Genomic DNA, 22,062 nt, shown 5'->3' on the forward strand with positions numbered 1-22,062 from the left:
TCATTAATTTTTCTTTCACGTTGTGGTTAGTTGAGTGTTTAATTTGAGTCTGACCGATGTGCAAAAGTAACTTTGTCGCAGGATAACAAGATGGAGAAGGGATTAGTTACCAAGGTAGTTGAGAAGAAAGCAGGGTATAAAGATAAGTTGGAGGCAGGAAATGGTGATTTTTGTGTTAGGAAGGAGTGGGAGGGTAGTGAAAGAAAGAAATTTAGTGAGGGTGGTGCAAATAAGAAATTTAGTGATTTTAGGTGTAGGAGTTATTCACATGCCGCTACTCTTGAGAGGTGCTCTGCTAAGCATGCAGAGTGTATAGAGTGCGGATTTGTGGGTCATTTCTCAAGGCTTTGCACTGGAAAAATAAGAAGTTTTCTAAGGAAAAAAGTAGTTACTCATGTTCAGGATGAAGATGATTTATCTCTTTCTAAGTCTGATGTTAGTCATCTTCAAGTTAATTGTGTTCGGAATTTGGAAAGGGGGGATGGTTGGGGGTGAGTTCACATGTTCTGTTCTGTTCACTCAGGAAGATGCGGAATTTACTAAAATTAATTTTAGTGTGTAAATTGTTGGGTTCAGAGTGTTATGAATTCTTTATAGTTTATTTATGATTTTTATGTTCTTTCTGTTTCTTTTATTAAGAAGGAGGATGTGTAGTGATGGCATGTTCCTTTAATTGGAATGTTATATATGTAATTGGAATGTTTGGATGCTGGGCAACAGTAACTGGTGGATCTTGTGTATTCTTGATGTACCTTTACTGGAGCTGCATGCATTCCTTCTCTCTCCGGATTAAATACTTGTTCTTACCTACAACTACTCTCTGTTTCCTGCTTCTTCATCCTATTGAGGTCACTACATCTGCCTTGCCAACACTAGATTTCGAGGACCACAGCCCAGGATTTAGTTGCTGGGAACCCCGTACCTGGATGTCTTCCTATTCCAAGTGAGTCTGGGCTCTTTGTCAGCAATCACAGCTGCCCACAATGCCTCCCCGCCCTCGGGCCCCCTGACACAACCAACAAAATATGGTTTGAACAGCTATGTAACCTCCCTGTGGGCCGGTTAATGGGTGCACAGTGCTGCCTGTGTTTTCCAGGGGGTACCTGTGCGGTGTCCCCCTCCTACCCTAGACTTTCCCAAACGCATCTCAAAGACCATAAGACAGCCATCTATGGCCCTGATGCCCTGTTTGCGGATCTCACTTTAGAGCCCACCTGTTCAGACGAGGCTCCCACATTGCAGCGCCCTTTAATTTTTAGTCTCACAACTCGTCTGACACATTCACTCCTTTTGCGACTCACACAAGGTATCAGACTCCCTCCTAAGAGCACACTTGCTGTGCTGAGCCTGAACACCTGACAATACCCTAACACCAGAGTAAACCCCCCTTACCACTGCCCCGCTTCCTTCATTAATCCTCAGCAGCCGGACTTCTCCGCCACAGCTCTTGCGCCCAGAACCAGACATGGCTGAAAACATCGGTCGAGAAGTCAGCCAAGTTTGTGACCGGAAAGCCTTGTGGGACCCTCCCTTTCCACAATCCGTACCATGTAAGGGAGATACTCTCTGGCCTACTGGAAAAACGACACTCTGTGGGCCCAGCATTGATTTGAACTTGCACTACTTAATACATAATTTACTTTCCAGTACGCTGTTTGAAGTTTTGGATCAATACGGATGTTGTGAGATCAAAAGTTATTAAAATCGTTGCATAAGGAGTATAATTCTGCACCGAGCAGTTTGCAGACTTACTGGTCACCTTTCAGCTGTTACTGTATTTAAAGAAGAGACTGATTTGCCCACATAGTTCACATATTCCTGTTTGATAACACACATAAATATTTAAATGTCATAAATAGAAGGGAAACGCATATTCTTTTAACACAAAAAGGTTTTGTTTCATAGTTCACTCAAATTTCTGTTCTCACAATAGACACTTCTAAAAGCAGATGTTTGAGCATCTCGTTTTAAAGTATAATGTCTGAGGGCCCTATTCACAGAACTAACTTAAGACAAAATCCTAAACTTACTACCATTTTGGTATTCACAAAAGGCACTTACTCATTTCGGTATTCACAGAAGTTAGGAGTCCTAACTTTAGGACTCCTAAATGCCTACCGAAAGTCTTAAAGTTAGGATTTTTCTCAGTTTAGGTATCCTAAAACTGAGAAAAATCCTAACATTAAGACTTTCCGTAGTCACGGAAGGCATTTAAGAGTCCTAAAGTTAGGAGTCCTAACTTCTGTGAATACCGAAATGAGTAAGTGCCTTCTGTGAATACCAAAAGGGTAGTAAGTTTAGGATTTTGTCTTGTTACTTCTGTGAATCTGGCCCTGAAATACTAAGGTGCATGCTTTTGAGACATGTGCATAACAAATCTACTGTGCTAGTTCTGCAGGGCTGTTTGTTAAGGAAAAAACTGTTGGAACACAGTTTAAACCCAAAACCTAACTGGGATGTGCCCAATAAATGAGACATACAGTGCATTAAAAAAAGAATTCCATGTGTAGACTTGTTTTTCCTAACTGTAAACATTTAACACATTCAACTTTACTATTAGAAGCAAAAAACAGTGCTAATAAAAAGGCATTCTGTGCCTCTATGCAAGCTAAAATGATTATGGTATTTAATGGCTTTAAATAGATGCTGCTGAATGTTTACAGTTTTTTGACTGAAAAAAGCTATGTATTACTATGGAATCGAGATTCCTTTTGCTTCAGTGCGTTAAATATATCTAAATAGATAACGCCGCAGCAATTTATCACATAAATGCAACATTATTTACCATCCATTACCACGTAATTTGCCTTCGTTTGTTATGTAATTGTATCAACCCTACCGCACACTTCGGCCTTCCAGTACCACCGCGGCTGGAAATGACAGTCCGGGTGAAACATCCGTCTCCAGGCCAGGCAACCAGCCCTTCCTGTGGCACACTGCAAGTCACCTTACATCTTGTCCGCTCCACGCACCCACAGACACTGCTCGGCTTAGTGAATGGCGGTGTCATTCTTCTCCACCAAGATTGCGATCACCCACACCATCAGCTGTCCCCTCCCTATCTCTTTTCCATCCAGCCCTGCAGTACAACGCTAAAATGGCAAAAGGAGTGCAAGGGGCACAGCAGGAGTTTTCCAATAAGTTACGTTGACTGGTTTTACCCCCTGTTTTCTGCGGAGTAGACTGGTGTTGGTTAATAGTGTTCTAACCGATTGCCAAGTGCCTTTATACCCTCACCTCTTGAGAAAAACTACCCACCCTTTTGTCCCGATTAAACGTCCATCAGGCCCTCAAACCTAGGTTGCCTGAATTCACCACACCAGGGACATCAGTGAAAAACGTATGTTTGTCGTTAAATGACATTTGTGTTTCATATGTGCACTGGTGATTGGTGAAGTTCATTTGCGCCATGTGCTTCACCAAATGGTGGTTTCTCTAATGTTTGCATTGATGATGTCTATTGTGGACATTCTGGCCTCCAGGTACAATCTTCATAACTCTCCACCTGAAACTTGTATGGTTGATGGGTGGAAGATCCAGTCCGTTCCTTTTTAGGTCTCGCGACCTATCAATGCGTATTGAGCGGAGCGAGAATTCATGTCCTCAAAACGCTTGTGAAACCAAGGGTTTCGTTTGTGCGGTTTTCATTAAGTTCACGTGAATCACGTGACCAAACAAGCACGCGCATTCACGGCCGCACAGCACATCAAAGGCCTTCTCCCTTTGATGTGGTGGCGGCTTCTCCTCCCCTAATTATTCGACTCCGCTATGTCACGTCCAGTCTATTCCGCTCTTGTTTTTGTTTTTTTAGAATCACAAATACAGTAGTTTAAATACGAATACAGTTTACTTCCAAGGCACTGCAACAGTTTACTTCCAAGTCACAAACATCACATGAAACATGAACAAGGCGTTTCAAAAAGGCTTCAACAGTAATCCTTTTTTGATTAGGACAATGTCCGTCGGTGCCATTTACATTTGAATGCTGTTTAAATTAGTGACAATGAACAAACTTCACGTGGATGGTGCGGTCTCAAAACTCTTTCGCGCAAATAAAATGTTTCAGAAATTGTGAGTTACTTTATACTTAATCCTAATGTCTGTTTAGATAGCTTGCTTTCCACATTATAATTAGGTTCCCTGTTTCTGATATCCATGATTCACCTCTGTGTGTCTTGCTGCCTGCCCTCGACTTCAATACTCTCCTGCCTCTGTGTTCTGCATCCCTCTCTTATTTACTTTTAATGTAATGTTTTTACTTCACGCACCCAAACACGTATGCTTTCACCTAGATACTGCTGCAAGCTTCTAATTCTCTTTGCAGTGTGGTGCGTTGTTTGTGCACTTTCCATTCACGCTTCAATTCCCTCCCCCTCCACCGAAACAAATTGCGTCACTCTGCTGGCCTCTCCACTCCCCCCGCCACCCCCGCCTCTGTATCCTGCAGCAGGCCGAGAGGGAATGCCATAAAGAAACCTTTGTAAAATCTCTGCTGCTCGGGAAGTGCCTAGTGCACCCATCCTCACAGGCCCAGACAGCGCTCCCAGATGAGGTGTGACCAACAATGCAGTAGTTTTGAAAAACAGACATTTTCAAATATATGCAAATCCCTGAACAATTTAACAGTCTGCGAATACTGGCAGCTACTAACTTTTTAAAGTGGCACTTAAAATCGAAAAACATGTTTGCTCCTGGCACACCAGTTGTAAATGGCTGTGACTACTTTGCTTACGTGTAAATTATTGACGCCAACACACGCAAGTCGCCTGCATCAGGCCCCTCACACACAGACCACTCACACAGACCACTCACACTACACACTGCCCCCTCACACACTGCCCTTCTCATCAGTTTTCCCCTCCATCTGGAACAACCTGCCTGAGAGCCATCGGAAGGAACACAATCTCCTTTCTTTCAGGAAAAAATGACCCCCCCCGGTCGTGCAGCACCTCCCTCATTGACTCAAACCGCTTCGTCTTTCCCCTCATTAACAGCCTTGTTCTTTGACCGGCTGTGTTGAATGGTCACACGTGTACAGTGCCTATGGAGTCGCTGCACCTTCCTGCAGGAGGTCACACTCTTATAAAACCGTCCATGCCGTCCCCCTTAAACTTCAGTGCACAGCTGCTTTTCACCGTAGAACGGCAGATTTTGTAAGTGTTTTTGTGTGTGTCGTGTTTACTGCAGAGCGTGTGCAACGACAAGACCATACTTGTATGATAATGGTTCTCTGTTCCAGGCACAGACTTACTTTGTCCGCAAACAAGGCGGTTTGCAAGAGTTAGGCCATTTTTAATTTAAACCCCTCGGGGACTCGTCAGAGCTGCTCCTCTACCCTCTCGCTCCACCCTGCGCAAACCGCGTCAACCATCTGTCTGCGAGATGAAGGAGTGTTGCACCTTGCCAGTGTGAAAGTTTCCAAATGCCCTGAGAGTTGGTGACTGTTGCTGCTCCTGCACTGTCGCCGTGTACACTTTCACAACAGACGAGAACCATTTATTTACCGCATTCACCACCTTTGAACAGCTCAACCCACGACAGATTCACTTCAGATGATGAGTGTGACAAAACAGGGTAGAGTTCTATGCCACACTTCACCTCAGGGGCAGTTTGTGGGCTCTGCAATTCTGGCTTTGGTCTTTCCTCGCCATCTGCTGCTTGCCCATTCACATCCCTACCCCCCTTCTCTATGTTACTCTTCCAACCAAATGCATTTTTACACCATTTGTTTACATCCCCAACACCCAGCTCCTCTGAGCCTCTTCCCACTGCAAACAAAACAAGTATTGGTATAGCCAATAGGTCTCGCTTTTGGGACCTTCTAAGTATTTTTTTCTTCACCTTTTGCACACTCAACCACAAAACCACAACCACACACACAACCACAAAACCACAAACACGCACACACAACCACACACACACAACCACACCGTCAGTGCACACTTTCACCAGGCACAGACACCATCAGGCGTCCGTGCATGCTTTCACCGGGCACAAACACCACCAGCCGTCAGTGCATGCTTCCACCAGGCACACACCACCAGCCGTCAGTGCATGCTTCCACCAGGCACACACCACCAGCCGTCAGTGCATGCTTCCACCAGGCACACACCACCAGCCGTCAGTGCACGCTTTCACCAGGCACACATACACACACCACCAGCCGTCATTGCATGCTTTCACCAGGCACACAGACACCTCCAGCCATCAGTGCATGCTTTCACCAGGCACACACCACCAGCCTTCAGTGCACGCTTTCACCAGGCACACACCACCAGTCGTCAGTGCACACTTCCACAAGGTACACACACCACCAGCCGGCACTGCACACTTCCTCCAGGCACACACACCACCAGCCATCTGTGCACACATCAATTGTTAACGCATCCACAAATAACTATTGTAGCAATCGCAGTATGGCACTCTTTACTTTTAAACATATTCATCTAAAGCGCAACATGCCACCATTGCTTCAAAAATAAATACACATTTTATTGGCCTACAATAATAGACTTTTGTTGCAATTGGTGTTGCAATATTTAACAATGCCAATAGCTCAAACTTAATTAATGCGAGACCTATTGGCAACGCCAGTGCTTGTTTTTTTTAACAGTGTAGGTTTGTCCTGCCCTTTATGAAAATACCTTGCAGACCCTGTGTTTTTTTCCCCCCCCATTAGTAGTTGAAGCTTCGACTGCTTTCAGCGTGAAGCCAGTAGACATAACACATATAGCAGTTTCAACTCTGCATGTAGCTAGTGTCAAGATCCCTTTGAATGAGTCCAGCAGCATGATGCTCCTTCGGAATTGCAGACATACAAAAAGTTCTATACAAAATAGTCTGTGCTTGGCTCTGGCATTCTACCTCCACTACAGAGAGGGTATACATGCTAAAATTCTCAGACATACTTGACCTGTTCTGTCATTTTGAAAACAATGAGGGCTGCATCCCCTTGGTTAAAAAATAATAATAATAATTTGCAATGCAATAGGTCTCGCATTTGCAAGACATTGAGCTGTTGGCATTGTAAATGACAATGGTCAAAACACAGAAGAAATGAAGGGAGGGTCCTAGGGAAAATATTTTAAGACCTGCGCAGAAATTATTCCCCATGTACAGTAATTTAAATCACAATACTTCTCGGGTCTAAAGAGAAAGAAGTGAAAAAGAAACGTGTCTCTCAAAAACGCCCCTCTGTTAAGCAATCCCTTTCAGGACGAATGCCCTCACCCACCATAGGTGGCATGCTTCATCATATGGGCTTCTCCTCCCAGTGGTGGGAAAACCTAGTCCCACTGAGGGCTAAAACTCCCTCACTGTGAGGTAGGAGCTCTGGGATGTTTTTGTTGTGTATCCTGAGAAAATAAGGATGCTAGAATCCCATATGTGAGTGTAAGATATGGTGAGGGTGCAGCGCTGGGTGTGATTGAAGATAAAAGAGAAATGTGCGTCTAAAACTACCTAATGAGGACAAACATTATTTATTGGCTTGTCCAAACTCGCAGGGATAAAAAGCAGTGCAAAGCAGTGTAAATTATGCTGCTAAGATGATAAGGTCAGCCGACATGTTTCAGCCTATCTGGTCTTTACAAGTGTCCAGGCTTTCTTCAGGACCATAGAGAATAAACAATGCTGCTGCATATGTGAAAAAAGTATTGAAAATGTGAAGAAATATAAAGAGATCAAACCAGTAATCCAGTGTTAAATTCAGGACTACTGGAACTTATCTGTATGGTGTGAGACGCAAAAGAACAAAAATGCTACAAGTCAATCAACATTGCAATACGATTATCTTATTGTCAACTAATATACATGGAAAACATGTCCATTGGGTACTATGGTACCCAATACAACTCTACTCACCCAATTTGGTGGATAAGTAGACCCACCTCTACCTGGCAACAACTCAGGGTAGGGGGCCCGCTCTGCTAAAGAACTAAAGACATGTGACATTCATTGCTTTCGTGTGGTGTGAACACATGGCTATAGAAGAGAACTGTAGGTTTTAGTGTGCAACCACTAGGAGAAACAATGTGACAGGGTGGCTCTGTACTCTGACTCATGCATAGCGCCATACATGTTGTTGGTTCTTTTGAAGAGCGGGCCCCCTACCCTGAGTTGTTGCCAGGTAGAGGTGGGTCTACTTATCCACCAACTTGGGTGAGTAGAGTTGTAGTGGGTACCATAGTACCCAACAGATAATCGTATTGCAATGTTGATTGACCTGTTGCATTTTTGTTCTTTTGTGTCTCACACCATACAGATAAGTTCCAGTAGTACCAAATTTAATATTGGATTACTGGTTTCATCTCTTTATATTTCTTCACATTTTTCAATACTTTTTTCACATATGCTGCAGCATTGTTTATTCTCTATGGTCCTGAAGAAAGCCTGGACACTTGTAAAGACCTGATAGGCTGAAACATGTCGACCAACCTTATCATCTTAGCAGCATAATTTACACTGCTTTGCACTGCTTTTTAACCCTGCCAGTTTGGACAAGCCAATAAATAATTTTTTGTCCTCATTAGCTAGTTTTAAACTCACATTTCTCTTTTCAATCACAGCCAGCGCTGCACCCTCACCATATCTAATACTCACATATGGGATTCTAGCATCCTTATTTTCTCAGGATACACAACAAAAACATCCCAGAGCTCCTACCTCACAGCGAGGGAGTTGTAGCCCTCAGTGGGACTAGGTTTTCCCACTGGGAGGAGAAGCCCATATGATAAAGCATGCCACCTATGGTGGGTGAGGGCATTCGTCCTGAAAGGGATTGCTTCCCCGAGGGACGTTTTTGAGAGACACATTTCTTTTTCACTTCTTTCTCTTTAGACCCGAGAAGTATTGTATTGTAAATGACAATGCTTTTTATTTATCTGTTTTCAAAACCTGAAAGCGGTGCGTAAACATGCACTTTGTACTTGTAGTTCTTGCTTACAAGAAGCAAGGTTGGCAGTAATTGCGTCTCTTTACCGACAGCATTGCTTCTGGTAAGCTAGGACTAGAAGTATAAAGTGCATGTTTACGCACCGCTTGCAAGTTTTCAAAACACATAAATAAAAGACATTGTCATTACAATGCAAACCATGGAGATGATGGACGGAGCGAGACACTTTTCAGACACTCTCCCCTGGTCACAGATCTGGGTTGAATCCATCATCATTCTTTAGCTCAATTCGTCACCCCAGTTCAGACACAGCTATATGCAAATCAGTCTTGACCCTGTGCCTCATGCGAACAGTTCAGCCCGAACTGCCAACTGCAGTTGTGTTGTGCATCCTGAGAAAATAAGGATGCTAGAATCCCATATGTGAGTATTGGATATGGTGAGGGTGCAGAGCTGGGTGTGATTGAAAAGAGAAATGTGAGTCTAAAACGATGATGGATTCAACCCAGATCTGTGACTGGGGGTGAATGTCTGAAAAGTTTCAGCGCTCCGTCCATCATCTCCTTGTGTTTGCATTGTCATTTACAATGTCAATAGCTTAAACTCTTGCAAATACGAGACCTATTACGTTGAAAATGCTTGTATTTCCCTATTTATGGGAAGGGTTTCCAAGTTCGAATATCCAAGTGGTGTTGGCACAACAAGCAGATATGTCTTTGTGTATCACACATACAGCTTATGCAAACATACAGACGTTTACAGTTTCACAAGAAATATTGGTGTGTTTAACACTGAATTGTCAGCCTACGCACTGGAAACAGCATTTTAACAGATTGAACTATTTCCTTAACAAATGTGCAGAATTTTGGAATTGTGGATGATTTTTCGATGAAATACAGTCTGCCTATTTTTTTACTGGTTACACATCTGAAATTTCAAAAGTTTGCATTTGTCAGTGACCAGACAAATTACCACTCTGCTTTGTGCAGCAGGGTGGCCGATCCATTGGAAAACACCTATTTATGCAAGGCTACTTTTAATTTTGATTGGGTGAGTTTTGCAATTATCATATAGTCATTCCATGAAAAACAGGTGTGAAATGTAATACGGTATTGTATAGGCCTCATGCGCCATTCGCAGATCCATCAAGTGTTCTTGAAAATGGAGCTCACATTGAGACTTTATAAAAATGTGGCTAAAACAGAAAATAATGATCGCCTAAATAAGGCAATTTTCCATCTTTAAATGTGCTCGCTAGCAGTGCGCACGGGAGAAGAATTGGGGTAGAAAACATCTGCCAAGCTAGTCCCTGATCATGGAGCAGGAGGCCACAGCTACTGCCAGAATCATAGTGACTGTAATGGAGTAGGAATGATATGCTTGAAATCACCAAGCTCTACTGCTTGTCTCTTCCCTGGCAACATCAGTGTCCAGGCAGAATTCAGTTCAGCGAACATAGTCTACAGATAAGCCCGCAAGCATGGGTAGCTCTCTTTCCGTCTACCCCATTGCCTCCCCTAAAAGTTTCCTACTGGTTGGTTTTCTTTCTAGGAATGTAGTTTATTATCCGGTGGGAAGCCATACCTCTTTCCTCGTCTAATTACAGTGTGAGCCTGCAACATGTTGTATGGCAGTTCTACAAACCTAAGATATATGGAGGTAAAAGGCATAGACCCCAAACCTAGGGTAAGAGAGGGAGTATAGTTTGTAGCGTGTGGACTCTGCAGTGGGGGGGCAGGGTACATGCCCATTTTTGGGTGTTGGGTCATGGCTCTACCCGCGATGGGAGACCCCATCCCTTGGGTTTTTTAAGACAGATGCCTAGTGGGCTTTCTCCCGCCCCACCCCCCATTTTGCATGCTGTGTTGAGCACTCTCATGCCATCTCCTATCACCTCTGAGCACCGCACAACCACCAGCGGTCTTCATGGCAGGTCTCATCTTGTCCTCAGGGAGCTCCCTTTTGCCTGGAGTCAGTACCGTGAACCATGTTAACAAGCTCACGCTGTCTCTGTTCTGTGAGTTGGTTACTTCATGCACCAGCAGTCCAATCAGGATGGTGAGGGGTTACTTGATCAGTGCTGATGAAGCCACAGTGGTGTTGTGTGTAATGCCATAACTGTGGGCAACACCTCTCACTAACCCTAAGCAGAGCAGGCATGCAGCAGTAGCTTAATGCTGCATTTCAGTAACTGTACTGCTCTCACTGTGTGCAAGAGTTCACACTGTTGGCGAATTGTGAGGCACAGTGTCACCAAGTTTATGAAGTATACTGTGCTCATCAGTTGTAAATACTTCTGCGTGTATCCATGCATGTGCGCGTGTGTGCTTGTGTGTGTTCGTGTTCTAAACACGTGTCCATGTATCGGCTGCCTGTGTCTCGCTGCCCATTTTTAAGACTGTGTTTTATGACTGTCAAGAAGACATCATGCAGATCTACGCATTTGTGGTGAAAAGCAAACGCTTCCTTCTACATGTGTGAGTGTGTATATATATATATATATATATATATATATATATATATTCACATAGTGTTTAAACATGAAAGGCACACAATAATCCTGCCTTTATTTCAAATGCATGTTTTATTCAGAAATATTTTGAGTATTTTATTATTATTGTATTTTGAAGTTTGTGTTAAAAGTCCCCTGCTCCCCCAAGCACCACATGTACAGCCCTATCAGGCTGGTCATGTCCTGGTAGCTATGTTACCCCAGCACAGTCATCACAGGCCCCACCATGTGCACTGCACTCCCAGGGAGAACTCTGTAGATGCTTGCTCTCTGCCTAGCCATCTTCAGCCTGCCCTCACTAGCGGAGAACCAAACTTTCAAGGGCTGCAGCCATCGTCTGAGGAGACTAAAACACCGTACTGGCGGTAGACTGGAGGAACAGAGTGAATATTTAGAGGTAGAAACTGCTGCGACAGGAGTCCGCACTAAGGTAAGGCGTTTCTCTCGTTTCAGTGTTAAGGAAAGGTAGATTTCAATATGTTTACATTTCAAATGTCTTCCAGGCTGTGCTCCATACTCAGCCTTTGTGTAGGGATGCCCCTCCTAGCAGGACTGTCTCCAGCTTGGAGCACCCACAACAGAGACACAGAGAGGTGTGAGGGTTCTGCATTGAAGTGTGACTGAGGTAGACAGATGCTTGGCCTCACCTAAAGGGTCCCTTCCATCCTGCAGTCTACCCCTACTCACCCACAGCATTTACAAATAGGGCAGTGCTTCAGGAAATCTAATCAGCAGCCATTTGCTAACAAACGTGTTCATTTAATTTGTAAAGGGAGCCCTTTCACAATCTCCTCACCAACTCACATCAGTGTTTACATCCCCTTCCCTCCAGGTACTGGGATGCAGGTAATAAACTTCCACTGTCCTGGAAGCTGTCCTCCTCTTCCATCTTGTGCCAGTGCAAACCAGAGGCATTTAAGTGTATCCCACTCTGCTGTATAATTAATACTTTGGGTCAAATCTGAGGATGAACCCCAGAATCTATTTTTCAATGTATACATTGTTTCTCATGTATTTTCTCGACATATCCATCCAGCCATAATTGGCTAGCAACGGAGAGATGGTTTACCTGTTTCTAGTACCTATTAACATTTCTAATATAGCACAATCTTCACAAGTAAATAATGTTTCTACATTCTTGCATCCTCAAACTGCATGCTGTCTTAAATATATTCACTACATTCCTTAAATACGGCATTAAAGAACTGTCCTTTAAATAGTACTTTGTCGCCTCTCCTTTTTTTCCCGTCTTTCAAATGTCCCTCTCCTTCCCTTGTATCCTCTGGACTCCTCCTATGTCTGAGCACAACCTGCTCTGACTTGTGCGCCATTGACTATTCTCTATTTCAGCAACATTTCCCACAACTCATTTACAAGATCAAAATCTCTCCTCCTTCCACTGAAAGTCATACCTATGCAACTGAACAGTACCTAATCTTCTCTAACTTCTGTATTAATCCCACCAGCCAGGTGCTTGAGCTCACCCCGACTATTGAATACAACCAACCGCTAATACTTTAGTCCAGCATAAAAAAATGAAATGTCTGCATGGAATAGTTTGCTCTGAATGCACAAGATGAATCCCAAAAACAAACCGTACCCAATAACACTGAACTAACCATTAACCTTGAGTCCCAGAGCAGCGAGCTGCCCGGCCTAAAGCGATTTGACACCTCATCGGGGTAGTAAACTCTATATAAATGTATTTACAATATTTGAGCGTCAAACTGGCACTAACTAGGTGCAACCAAAGCCCAGACAGTGTTATCAAGTTTAAAAATGACAAAATAATGAATAGTACGTTTCACATAATGTGCCGCATATTTTGCCTTTTCTTGCTTCATAATTAAAGCTCCCTGGTTTCCGTTTTTACGGCTTTTGCAGATTAATACAGATGTTTTCTGTCTGCATTTATTTTTAAAAGTGGATAAATACAGAAAAGTGTGCTCTTTTAAGTGACTCCCCATACTGTCTTTCATGAATTGTAGCCCAACAGCTGAGCAGAAGAACTGCAAGGGAAATTAAAAAAACAGGATGAAATTCCCATAAATAATGGCATATGTCAACATGCATTTGTGGTATAATGCTAATATATAGTCTATGAATTTTTAAATAATATTTGGCAGCTTAAATAGCTCAATCTTGACAGACATCAAAATATGAGTGCGTGTCTATCAGTTAAATAAATATGGAAATGTTCAGTTGTGCAACTTCATATATAGACAAAACGCAAAATAAATATTGATGAATGCAGATAAAATGACCCAAAAATAAATATGGATAAATACAGACGGAAATGTAAAAAAATTAAATACCATAAAACCGGGAGCCCTATTTATAATTTACTCAACCCTGCTGCTTAATTTGTCCCTCTCCTGCCGCATAATTCCAGTGGCTCTGGCCTGACCTGCGCGCCGCATCCTTAAGGGTCTTTCAGAGGCAGTGCCTCGCACTGAAATAACCTCATTATTTGTCACAGATCAGTTCTGAACACAAATAAAGCGTTGGCGGCCCGTGTACACAGCGAGCACCCCACATGTTCATGGCCACCGGAAGTACAGCTGGTCACGGACACACCAGTTTACTCGACAACCTTCAAAGAGACCGCCTTATTGACACAAACCAGCTGCTCAATGTCTTGGAAAGTTCCCACCATGTTTCTTTCTCTCTTTTTTTGACTTGCGACCATCAATCTGTTCAAATATTAGATTACAGACTTACCAGCCTGTCGTTGAACATTTACTGTAAAACACAGCTCCCTCCTGCCGACGAGAGGGTCCTGTTTGGAAACGGAGAAGTTACAGACAGGATGAAAATTAATAAAATATAAGTGACCCCGTCTGAGTGCTTCTAAATGACTGATTAGGAATGGCTTATTATGAACGTCTGGCGGGCACAGGTCCACTCAAATCAATTCTGGCGGGAAATATTCAAGAGTCCCTTGACGTTGAGGAATATACTTTCTGGAGGATTAAACTTTAATTTACCTTTTGTTTTAATGTATGACTTATCAATACGGAAGCTGAACAAAGATGCAGGGCTGACCGACCGCCAAGCTGGTGTGAGCGCATATCTTCAGTCTGGGATTCGAGGTCTTATTTATTCATTCATTGACTAATTCTCTTACAAACTGTTTGAAAGAATATGTAGTGTCGACTGGGGGTAAAATGTTGGTGTAATACTATTCAGGGAAAAGCTTCCACTAAATGAAAAAAAAACTAAAGCATAACAGTGCGTTAAAGGCAAATAAAAACCAAATAAATGAAATATGAGGTAAAGAAGTAAAAAACAGGATAGATTAGTAGGAACATCAAAAAAATGAGTAACACATAGCCTCTTTCAGCATCCAGCAATCTCAGCTTTAGATGGAAGCCAGTCGCCCACGCCCGAGCCCGTCTCCTTCCTGGTCACTGCACCCCGGATCCGTCCACATTGTCAACGAGGACTGCAGAAGCAGCAAGGAGGCATGTCTGTTGCATAATATATACCTTTATGAGACCAAGAAATTATGTTATTAACCTCAGCAAAACATCAGTAGATTAAAGAGCAGCTTGTGTAGCTATCCAGTTTGACGTCACTTCGAATAAAGCGCGCGCAGGTTGACCGACGACACCTTGAACGAAAAACCACACAACCCGTTATGAGCTGCGGTCACCACGTCCTCAGCACCCCATTCCCTCAGCACATGCGCGCACCTCACAGAACACAACAAATACGCAAACTTGAGAAAGTAGAGGGACTCGTTTATGTGAGCCCGAGGTGTGGACAGTAGGACTCTGGGACTGACAAGGGCCCTGGACCATGGACATCTCTCCTTTTAGCCAGGAGTGGAGACAGTCTTCCAACACAAGTCAGGGTGACCAGAGACAGGTGCTCTGATTGTCAAGCTCAGGGTCACTTGCGACAACAGAATGAGCTGCAAGTATCTGGTAGTCCAAATACATTGTCATATGCTATTGATTTGTAGAGCGCACTGTCGCTATCAGCTCTCTCGGAGCTAAAGCAAGCTCGTCAGCAGAACAGACGGCATCCGAGGAAAGCATCAATAAACCTAAGCATTGGATGAAAGAGTTTTAAAATCTTTTGTAAAGTAAAAATCTGCAGGTTCGACCTGAAACTTTGACCCTGAATAAGAGTGCCACGGAGGGCTGGATCCTGTTTATGGCATGCGATACAATCCGATGTCCCTGTGTTCAGAAATTATCAGGTGCAATACATTTCACCCATTCCGGGCTTTGTAGAAACAACATGCAGATTGGGATACTTACTACACCAAACTCTGCTTGTCTCAGTAAAAACCACATCTTGGGCCTTGTTGTTCTCAGTGAAAGTTCAACTAAACAAAGTGTCTCAATCAACTTTCAGGATGATGAAAATACTTCACCGCATTTTTCCACATCTCGGATTTCCTGTAAAGGTACAAGCAGTAACACCACTTACCCACTATAAACTGGATTACGCTAACAGACTGCACCATGGCATCACGCTCTTAACCATGAGAAGGCAGCAGAGAATCCATAATTCAGTCGCAAGACTACTTCTACATGTACACATAGGAATCATATTTCCCCTGTCAAGATGTCTCTCCAAAGGGTCCAAATTGCAAGAAGATCTTTCAAGATATTATGCATGACTTACATGAGTAAACTGCAAACGACCACATTTCCTTTAATAAAAAAAAACTGAATATTTCCAACTATAGCGCTTACATACCAGACTGGCATTGCGTCAAATTTTTCCAACTTACGAGAAGAAAACAGTTTGTGACACTTATTTCTTTGTTCAAGCCACCAAATCTTGGAATTCCTTGCATGCAAAGCTTGGAGCCACATATAACGACTTGTAGTTCAGAAGAATGGCTAATAGTTAGCTATTCCCCTCCTGGTGTGTCAGAGATTCATAAGATTTTGTTCACAAAGACAAGTGTCAATCGAAATTTGCCTAGCTTACGTAACGGTAAGTTTCAATTCTATTAAGGACACGGAGGCGAGGATTATGCTATATCTTCCTTCGCTTTATTAACATAAAGAAACCACAGCAGCTTAGGAAAAGATATAATAAGACAAAAAATGCTTTAAACATAAAGCATTGACGTAATGTTCAACAAATAATCAACAACAACTCCCAAGAGTCTCTTTGTTATAATCATAGTCCACAGTCCTTTGTCACTGTTCATCATCCCTATATAACCGGACTTCCCATCATCTTCCTCCTCTTTCTTCGCGCAGATCACGCTAAGCCTCATTGGTCCTGTTTAGCACCATCGTTGCCTGCCAAAAAAGGAACAGCATCAGCGAGGTGGCCCAGGAAAAGGTTACAACAAGGCGAGGAGCATTTAGTGAACAACACAGTACAGACAACGTAAAGGAAAACGCTTTACTTACTGCCATACGGGTGGGTAGAGACACCACCGTAGTCCGGGTGGGATAATCCTCGCCTCCGTGTCCTTAATAGAATTGAAACTTACCGTTACGTAAGCTAGGCAAATTTCGATTCTATGTCAGGACCGGAGGCTTCAGATTATGCTAGTTTAAAGCTTACTTACCACCAACTGAGCTAAATCCACCACTGGCTTAAAATAAAACCTCTTGAAGATGGAATCCGAGGACCAGTCCGCCGCTCGCATAAGGTCCTCCAGACGAGCACCCACCGAGAATGCCTTAGAGGCCATGGCCCCCCTGGCGGAGTGTGCTCCAAAGAGAGAAGTATTGATGCCCGCTTCTTGCATGACCCAACGCACCCACCTAGCGATAGTGGGGGAGGAGACAGCTTTGTGTGGCTTCCGCAGGGCAATCAACAACTGACGCTCGCCCGGCGGGCGAAGATCCAATGTCAGGTCCTCATATGCTTTGAGGCATTGCACAACACACAACTTAGGAGTGTCAGTAAAGGCTGGATAAGAAATGGAACGCGACGACGTCTTAGTGCGTCGACCCACCGTAAAAGTAACCCCCTCCGGGGAAAACATGCGTGCAGAAACATCCAGCGCGCGCACGTCCGAGACGCGCCTACAAGAGACCAGACATAACAACATGGCTAATTTCGCCGAAAGCTCCTTCAGAGACAGATAAGAATTCGCTGGCCACGATAGGAACAGGTTCAGGACCAAATTGACGTCCCAAAGGACGGAGTACCTGGGCTCTGGCGGCAGCGCGAGGCGAACCGCACGCAGAAGCCGGCACACAAAAGGGTGTTCCCCTACCGGATGGCCATCGATGTTATCATGGCCCGCAGAAATCGCCGACCGGATAGCATTGATCGTTCTATACGCCAAACCCTTGTCGGCCAAATGAGCCAGGAAATTCAGCACGGGAACAAGGCCGGCGACCATGGGATCCAAATCCCTTCGTAAACACCAACGCATCCACTTAAGCCAAGCGGATCTGTAACGCTTCGCCGTACTATCGGCCCATGCTTTGGAGAGCAAGTGCTCAGCCGACCCCGAAAGGCCCGGGAGCGTCCAGCGTCTCCTGAGAGCCTCCACGCCACGAGGCGGAGAGTGTTCTGCATGACGAGAGGGTGAGGTTCCCGATCCGGGCTCTTCAGGAGCAGAGGAAACAGGGGGAGTAGGATTGGAAAATCCCAGGAAAGTTCCAGAAGAACCGGAAACCACACTTGAGACCTCCACAGCGGTGTAACCAACACCAGGTCCGCACCCTGGCGGCGTATTTGAGCCGCCGTTCGCATGATCATGGAGAACGGGGGAAACGCAAACGGCTGTTCCCGACTCCAATCCTGCAAGAACGCGTCCGTGGCCTCCGCCAGAGGGTCCGGCCTCCAGCTGTAAAACCGCGGCAGCTGGTGGTCGAGACGGGACGCAAAGAGGTCCACCGAGAAGGGGCCCCAAAGGGAGTGTAGCCACCGAAAGACTCCCGGTTCCAGTTTCCACTGGCTGGCATCCCTGAGATGTCGAGAGTGCCAATCCGCTACCTGATTGGACTGGCCTGGCAGATACTCCGCCGTCACCGCAATGTGATGAGACAGGCAATAATCCCAGAAGTCCTTCGCTAAATCCGCCAAGGCGCGGGACCGAGGACCTCCCAGGTGGTTCACATATCGGACCGCCGAAACATTGTCCATCCGGAGCAGGACACAAGCCTTGACCGAATCCTTGGTCCAACAGCGAACCGCGAAGGAGCCCGCAAGGAGCTCCAAACAATTGATATGCAATTGTTGTTCTTCTGACGACCAGGCGCCGCCGGTGGAAAAATCCCCGCACCGGGCGCCCCAGCCCGACCTGCTGGCGTCGGACTCTATAATTAAGTCCGGAGCCGACCCGAAGATCGCTCGCCCATTCCATGCCTCCATGTGAGACAGCCACCATGACATCTCCTCCTTCACTTCGTCCGTGAGGGGAACCCACTGATCGTAACACATCCCACGGCGCAAATGCCCTGTAGTGCAGCGGGCCCGGGAAAATCGCCTGGATGGAGGACGACAGAAGACCCACCACCTTGGCGACATGGCGCAGTGACGTCCGATCCCTCGCGATCGTCTGCCGAAGCAGGTGCCGTATCTTTGCGACCTTCCGGCTCGGTAGGCTCAAGATCGCCTGCACCGAGTCCACCACGAAACCTAAAAAGGTGATCTGCTGAGTGGGGACCAAGACCGACTTGGAGCCGTTGACGACGAACCCCAGTCTCTGAAGCAGGCCGACCGCTTGGCGCAGTTGTCCTGCCAGCACCTCCGGGCACTGCCCCATGAGGAGGATGTCGTCTAAGTAAACTATCATACGGACCCCCTGGCTTCTGAGAAACTCCACTACCGGGTGAAGGACCTTCGTGAAGCACCACGGGGCCGAAGAAAGGCCGAACGGCAGGGCGGTGAATTCGAACACCTGGCCGTCCCACAGGAATTGTAGGAAACTACGATGAGGGGGGTGGATGGGAACGACCAAGTAGGCATCCTTGAGATCCAGTCGCACCATCCAATCCCGAGGGAGGAGCACGTCCCGAAGGAGGTGGATCCCCTCCATCTTGAAGTGACGGTAGACCAACCACCCATTGAATTCCTTGAGGTTGATCACAGGCCTCTTGCCCCCATCCGTCTTGTCTACCAAGAAGACGTTGCTGAGGAACCCATGCGGGTGGCGCGTTGATAGGCGGATGGCTCCCTTGCGCAGCAAGTCCGAGACCTCCCCGTCTATCAATCGCGCGTCGGAATCTGAGAAAACCATTGGGCGCGGGGGCCTCCCCTGAGTTGGCTGGTCGTGAAACTCTATATGGAAACCTCTCACAGTTTGCAAAACCCAAGCATCGGCAGTGAGCAACTCCCACTCCCCGTAAAAGCTTGCCAGCCGCCCCCCAATCGGAACTTGATCCAAGCAAAGTACACTTACCGGGGGCATTTCCTTGTCCGGACTTCTTTTGGAATCCTCTTCCACCATAGCGCTGTCCCCTCGTGGGGTAGAAATTGGTGTAGTTGGCCGAGGTCTGGTACTGACCTCTTCCGGAGCCTTGTCCACGGTTGTTGGTCTGCTGACCACGGCCGATCGCGCGGCCCCTGCCGCGACCGGCCCCTCCAGAAAAACGCTGGTGAAACACCCTCTTGATGCTGGACTGGGCCTTGTCCAGCGACGTGAACGTGTTCACGAACTTTCCAAGCTCGCGGATGAAAGGTTCACCGAAGAGGCCACCCTGGGCCACTGCACCTGCCTCCGACGAGGCCAGGTCCCCCAGCTTCGGGTCCAGTTTAATAAGGAGCGACCGCCGCCGCTCCGTGGACAGGGCACAGTTGGCGTTGCCCAAGAAGACGATCACCCTCTGGGCCCAGTTGGAGAGCACCTCCGGTGAAATGGCAGTGCCATTCGCTCGAGCCTCCTCCGCCATATCGAGGATCTTCGTGGCGGGCCCGACCGCATCCAACAGCTTGTCCTGGCAGGCCCGCCAGGACCGATCGATCCCCTTCCTGGGGTCCTTCATGAATTTTGCCAGGAAGGTGGCCATCTTGGGGTCCAATTCTGGGGTCATAGCCACCTTCCCCTCCAAAGTAGGCCGAGGGCATTCCCCGCGCAGGCAACCCCTCGCCTCCTTCTCCAGGGGCTTGCGCAGCCGGCCCGCGACAAACTTCGCCACCGTCTCCCCCGGGGCCCAGGCCGCGGATCGGGGGTGGACGATCTCGTCCGGGTCCAGCATGCCCGACTCATCTCGGGGCATCTCCTTTCCCGAAGGCGCCGGGAGCCAAGACCGGGTCGACTCCCCGTCGTCATCCGTGTCCGGAGAGTCGTAGATCGGGGAAGCGGGCGCCGTTGACAGACCGCCCGAAGTGCCAGGGTCCACCAAGGGCGTCGGAGGCACCGCCGTCGCCTTGGCCAGGAAGGCGTCACGAAGACGCTCGAAGGCGTCCTTATCCACGCCTTGGGCCTCCGATGAAGGCCCCTCACCCCGGGGTCTCTTCGGAGCGGGCGGCAACCCGCCGGACGTCCCCGGGAGCTCGGGGGGCGGCGGCACCTGCGCCGCTGCCAGCTTGGCACACTCCTCTACGATGCGGGCCGAAAGGCGGTCCTCCATGGGCCCCACCACCTCCGTCACACAACGATAGATGGAGCTGTCCACCGCCTGATAAAACTCGTCATCCTGCAGATAGGGGCAGGCCTCCTCATCATACTCCCCTTCCATGTCGGAACCAAGGGCAAATGCGGGGCACCCAAGAGGGCGGCAACCGAGAAAGTTCTCGAATGTGGGCAGGCCCAGCGGCTGCGATCACGTTTTGGGCCAGCTGACGTGGCAGGTGGGCTGCACCAACCCCCAAGCGCGCAGACCCTCCTCGCCGGGACCGGGTCTACGTACCCCTCAAGCGCGCTAGGCCACACACGAATAAAGAGGTGCACAGATCTCGCCCGAAGGCGATTCACGCGGTCAAACCGCCATACAGACCCCAAAGGGCGTCAATTTGTGAAGTACAGACCCGGAGCACCAGGTGTCAGAGGGGTACGCGAGGGTCGGCCCCTGCGCAAGCAGACCCCACGGCGCGGCTCCTCGCACCGCGGAGGCGCGCCGGAGGGTCGGCGAGGCGACAGGCCGCCCCCTTGCGGTCTACGTACACACCGCACACAAGTGGGAAAAAAGTCGCGTAGGAACGGCAGAACGTTCCCGCAACTAGGGGACTCTGAAAGGAAATAAACCATGCAAGGAGTCCCCAAAGACCGCAAGACACAAGTACAATACAAGAAGACAAATAGAAAAGCACTTATCTGGCTGCGGGAGCAGCGAAGAAAGAGGAGGAAGATGATGGGAAGTCCGGTTATATAGGGATGATGAACAGTGACAAAGGACTGTGGACTATGATTATAACAAAGAGACTCTTGGGAGTTGTTGATTTTTTGTTGAACATTACGTCAATGCTTTATGTTTAAAGCATTTTTTGTCTTATTATATCTTTTCCTAAGCTGCTGTGGTTTCTTTATGTTAATAAAGCGAAGGAAGATATAGCATAATCTGAAGCCTCCGGTCCTGACATAGAATCCAAATTCTGGCCTCGCTGTTTACGAACAAGTGGTGCCCGTGCCCTACCCTTTAATGATCGAGAGGCAATCAGATCTGTAAACAAAATGGCTTCCGTGGTAGCACGAGACTATTCCCAACAACCAATAATAACCAATACTAATCAATAACCAATCACTAACAAACAATAGCTTTTGAACTAACCACTAACTTTG

This window comes from Lissotriton vulgaris, chromosome 10 (genome assembly GCF_964263255.1).
Source record: "Lissotriton vulgaris chromosome 10, aLisVul1.2, whole genome shotgun sequence".
Classification (NCBI taxonomy): Eukaryota; Metazoa; Chordata; class Amphibia; order Caudata; family Salamandridae; genus Lissotriton; species Lissotriton vulgaris.